Here is a 6,000-nt window from a genome sequence, read left to right as displayed (position 1 = left end):
CAGTATCATGGACCTGCTAATATCCTAGGACAGTGGTCAGCAAACTCATTAGTCAACAGAGCCAAATATCAACAGGACAACGATTGAAATTTCTTTTGAGAGCCAAATTTTTTAAACTTAAACTTCTTCTAACGCCACTTCTTCAAAATAGACTCGCCCAGGCCGTGGTATTTTGTAGAAGAGCCACACTCCAGGGGCCAAAGAGCTGCATGTGGCTTGCAAGCCGCAGTTTGCCAACCACGGTCCTAGGGGCATCCTATTGCAGTAAGTAGTCTTTTGGAGAAATGTACCACCGGGTGTGCCTGATTCAGTGTATCACACTGTGTTTGGATGTATAGCTTATCTTTTAAACCCCCTTAAATTAATTGAATAAAAATAAGAGTCCTTGCCTACAAAGTTAAAATAACTTGCAAATGAAAGAGTCACAGTTTGGTCCCCTAACCTTGATTTGTGTTTCAGAATCATTTATTCTGCCTAAACAGATACTGACTTACAGATAAGGTTCATGACTTAACAAATGCCAGACCTGAAAAAATATCCTTCACAAAAGAATGACAACAAAAGTAAAACCCATCATTAAAAGCAATAAAAAGTTTAGTGGGGACGTCTGGCCAGTGTGGTTCAGTGGTTGAGCATTGACCCAGGAACCAGGAGGTCACATGCCCAAGTTGAGAGCTCAGTCCCCAGTAGGAGATGTGCAAGAGGCAGCTGATCAGTGATTCTCTCTCATTGATGTTTCTATCTCTCTGATCCTCTCCCTTCCTCTCTCTGAAATCAATTTAAAAAGCATAATAATAATCCTATATAATAAAAGTCTAATATGCTAAGTGTCCGGTCGTCTGGTTGGTCATTCAACCAATCAAAGTGTAATATGCTAATGATATGCCAAGGCCGCTCAACTGCTTGCTATGATGTGCACTGACCACCAGGGGGCAGGCAGTCGACTGGTCGACCAGTAACTATGACATGTACTGACCAGCAGGGGGCAGATGCTCCGACCGGTAGGTTAGCTTGCTGCTAGGGTCTGGCCAATCGGGACTGAGCAAGACGGGCCGGACATGCCCTGGAGCCCTCCCACAGTCCCTCCCCAGCTGGCCAACCTCCCATGTCCCTCCCCGGCCCTGATTGTGCACCGGTGGGGTCTCTCGGCCTGGCCTGTGCCCTCTTGCAATCTGGGACCCCTCAGGGGATATCAGAGAGCCGGTTTTGGCCCGACAGAGGAACAACCAGTTGCTATAACATGTACTGACCACCAAGGGGCAGACACTTAACACAGGAGCTGCCCCCCTGGTGGTCAGTACGCTCCCACAGGGGGAGCGCCACTCAGCCAGAAGCCAGGCTCATGACTGGCGAGCATAGCGGTGGTGGTGGGAGCCTCTCCTACCTCCACAGCAGCACTAAGGATGTCCGACTGCTGACTTAGGCCCGCTTCCTGAGCCATCAGTCGGACATCCCTCGAGGGCTTCCAGACTGTGAGAGGGCGCAGGCTGGCTGAGGGGACCCTGCCCCAGTGCATGAATTTTGTGCATCGGGCCTCTAGTCTATATAATAAAAACCCAGTGGTCGTAACGCCGTAATGACCAAAGACTGGTCACCAGGAGGTGCATTGAGCACCTCTCAGTCCCTCCACTCCCCAACCCCGCCCGTGAGCAGCAGCTCTTGCAGTGGGTTGTGGTGCAGGAGCTAGTAACGGTGGAGAGCTATGAGTGGCGGAGAGCGGGGCGGCCAGCTGAGGCAAGCGGAAGCGAGCTACTCACACACAATTTCGTGCGCACTGGGCCTCTAGTAATAATAATAAAAGATTAGGGGTAAAAGTATCCAGGTGTGGGGGTTGGGAGGTTGAGAGAAAGGTTTAGAAGAGAGGATTTTGGACCTAAAGGCAACTGTGAAGTTAAAAAGTCAGGAGATAAATATTAAACATCACAAAATAAGAATGTTAAAGGATAGCTCAAATGACCAGATTATGAATTAAAATATAAGAACTATATGAAGCAAACACATCAAGAGGTGTCCAAGTAAAGAGAGAAGACCACTAGAAATATAAATTAAGGAAAACCAGCTTATGCCATAATGAAATCAGTTGTTATGCCAAGGTTGTGACATCTGGATGTTTCTCTATGAACACTAACTAGCTATTGGGACCTTAAAAATCCCATTGAGGTATCTAAGTCCATATTATCTTTCTAAAGATCTTAACCTTTTTTGAACTATACATACTGTCCAGAGTCTAATGAAATCATGTACCCTTTTCCCAAAAAATGAACTAAGCTTACATATACACATTAACTCCTATATTAATTCTATATTAGAACCTTCTGCAGCACCTGTGGTTTGTCTTCCAATCTTTGCTATTCTAAGTTCAGTGAGAAACATTTTTTTTATATGTAGCAGCCCTTTTTCTTGACAGATATCCATTTGCAATAAATAATTTATTTTACTTTGAAGATAAATATGTATGCATGTAAACTAAACTGGTAGCTCTAGATTTGCTGTTTTGAAAATATCTTTTACCCGGTGGTGGTATTTTTTGTATTAAAAAATGAAACTTGTATCATGTACTTCTTTCTGTAGAATAAACTCTTTACATCTTTTAACTAGGTAAGATGGCATTTTCTAGAAAAGAAAGATTTATATCATTAAATTGACATTTAGCACCTTTCAAATCCTATATAAAATTAATAATTCTAATCTACTTTACAATTATTGCTCACCCTACAAACCCCATATCAAACAAATTAGTCTCTCTATATGCTGTAGAATTTCCCACCTTCATGCTATGTGCTTACCCCTGCCTAGAATTAATTAATCTCACAGAGCACCAACACAAATTAAGGCCACTATGAAACCATAATAAAGTGAGACCAAAAAAATGCCAGTCCATAATTTTGTCTAAGCACAACAAAAGCAAGATCTCTATGAAAACCACAAAAAATAGTAAACATCTCCTCTCCTGAATAAAATTAGCATCCAGTAATTACTTACCAATTATAACTTTAGTCTTACTCTAGTATGTCCTCCGTCTAGATAATATTAAGATACCCAGTCTTAAAATTACTCCTACTTCCCTAGAGAATCAAATTCAGAGCAAAACCCCACTTTCTGGAATCTTCCCTCAAATTGCAGAGCACAAACCCAAATACTACAGTAAATCCTTTCCAAAATCCTCTTACTCAGATGGCCCGTGATTCCCCATAGTGTGCATTATCCCTCAATGCAGTGAGTCAACAATAAACCCACTTGTTCCATTGAAGGTGCACGCTGGTGGTTTGGGCTGGAGAACGTTGGCAGTCTCATGCCAGAATTCCATGATCTGCTCATTTTCCTCAAGTCGGGAGAAAGATGAGGCTTCACAACTGCAGATACTCTTGATCTTGAGATCTCAAAATAAAATAAAATAAAAAAAACACATGCAAACAAGCAAGCACTCACTCTATAATGTTCAGGCAAAGCCTGGGGGACCATAATAGCTTCAGGAGGGGGAGACCTCAGTGAACGCCTGGAAGGAGTGATTCAGAAATCTAGCCAAACACGGGCTGTCAGGCCTCCTATTCTAGGGGCAGGAAATGTTCTCCAATTAGTATCTGCTTCTGCTCCCCGGAAATGGTTCCTAGTCTACTGTTCTCTCCTGTAATTGACTTCGCCATATAAGTGTTTAGCTCTGTGCTCTGAGATGTATTCCTTTTTCCTTAATGAATAGGTATATTTGAAGCTGAATAGATATTTTAGTCTAATTTCTGTAAAAAGTTGATGGCCCAGAAGCTTCTTTTCATTTTGACTTGTCTTTGATCCTTTTTTTTTTTTTTTGTCCAAGCTCATACAACTATCTTAAAAAAAAAACAAAAACCCTCAGTTTCCTATGAACTTAATCATGGGCTTATTCCATGCTCAAAAAACCATATTCATAATGCTCTTTGGGCTGTTAGACTTCTGTCAAATAATATCTACAAAATTTTTAGAAGTTTTTTTTTTTTTTAATCTATTCAGACATTAACTTCAACTTGTTAAGATGTCTTTCCAAGTATCTTACAGCAACACTCTTAAAAGATTTTTACTCTGAAGCCATTTCTTTGAGAACCTTTTGTTTTGTTAGGTGTAATGGGTTTGAGAAAGGTTTGTTTTTTTCAACCCAACAATTCTTAAATGCTCTATATTTCCTATAAATTCTGCTTGAAAACTAAACAGTTCTTTCTGCACTTTATCTCTCTTCCTGTACCTCTATCTCTCTCATCCTATGCAGCTAAAAGAAGCCAATTCTTCTATTAATTTACATATTTCTCTATTACTTTACTACTATAGTACAGCTTACCATCCTTCTAGCCCCCAATGGTAGTTTTCTACTGTCTTTTCAACTTTCACTAATCATTTGTTCACCATTACTCCTCTCTCTACCCTGATGCTCAGTCACAAATTCAATGCCAAATGTTTTTGAAGGGTTGCACCCCAGATTTAAGTTCCAATTTCTGTTTCAGCTACCTATGCTTAAAACAGCAACCATTTATTTGCTTGCTGTTCTATAATCTAGGCTGAGCTCAACTGGGCAGTTCATTTGCTGATTTAATCTGAGGTCACTTTACACGGGTTCATCCATCAGCTGCTCTCCTAGGGCTGAGTGATCCAAGAAGGCCAGATCCACATTGCACCAGGGGCTTCAGGTCAGGTTACCTTAGTTCTCTTCCACGTGGTCTCTTTTGAAGAATAGCCCAGGTGTTTTCCATAGTGGTGGCACTGTTTCAAGAAAGCAATCACCAATGTAGAATTGCTAATCAAGCCTCAGATTCTAGTGTTTTTGCTGATGCCTATTGGCTAAAGAAAATTACAAAGCCAAGCCCATGTAAGTAAGCATGAACACTAATGTAATAACCTACCAAGTTTTATCTGTGGATATTTGGACAATGGATAATGATATTTTTTCCTGAATTTTATATCTTATCGACAATGAGATTATACTAGCTCTATAATAAAAATATATTAAGCAAAAAATAAAAATGAATTGTTTTTCCTATGCAACCATATTGTTTTTAAGACAGAAGCAATATATTCTTTAAAACATTTTTTTTTGGAATATATTTTTATTGATTTTAGAGAGAAGAAGGGAGAGGGAGAGAGACATAGAAACATCAACGATGAGAGAGAATCATTGATTGGTTGCTTCCTGTTTGCCCCTTACTGGGGATTGAGCCCGTAACCGGGGCATATGCCCTGACTGGGAATCAGACTGTGATCTTCTCGTTCATAGGTTGATGCTCAACCACTGAGCAACACTGGCTGGGCAAGCATTTAAAAATTTTTTTTAATTTACAATATTGTAAAAAATTTCAATTTGATTTGTAGTTTGTCAAAATAATAAGGGCAAGTTTCCAACATTGTGCTGATACTATTTAATAATCTTGTTTTTTCTCTTCACCTGTATGCTAATGCAGTGTATTCACATAACACAAGAATCTTTATAGATAAAAAATGCATTTCAATTTTGCTTAAATAATATACTTATTGAGAAGATCAATGCAGATATTTAGGAAAATTCATACTTGATCAGTTTATTCAGTACTTATACTTAGCTGATTTATTTAAAAATAAAATTTACTTCATCTTTCATGTTCTTTTCTGTCTTTTAAGGGCATGATTTCTCCATTAAACACTCCCCAAGAAATTCACCATACATACCAGTTTTAAAAGATGACATTGCGAATGCACTCTAACTGCCTAACATTTTTACAACTCGGTTGGATTCAACTAGAAACATGTCATTTTTAAAATGCAATAACAAATAACACAAAATCTTTATGCTTTCACATATTTAGAGAAAGAGTAGCTAGCATTAAATCTATGTACTTTTCTTGTATTTTCTCATACTGCAAATTTTTCTAGCCATATAAAAATCTGGTAAATTACCAAATCCTTTTTGTAAGCATGGCACATAAAATGTTTTGTTATCCTCCCTTGCTCTTCCATTCAATATGTAGGTAACTTTTGAGGCCACACAGACTTTATTATTTTTAT

This window comes from Eptesicus fuscus, chromosome 4, assembly GCF_027574615.1.
Source record: "Eptesicus fuscus isolate TK198812 chromosome 4, DD_ASM_mEF_20220401, whole genome shotgun sequence".
Classification (NCBI taxonomy): Eukaryota; Metazoa; Chordata; class Mammalia; order Chiroptera; family Vespertilionidae; genus Eptesicus; species Eptesicus fuscus.
The sequence above is the reverse complement of the archived record's forward strand: the minus strand, read 5'-3'. Positions refer to the sequence as shown.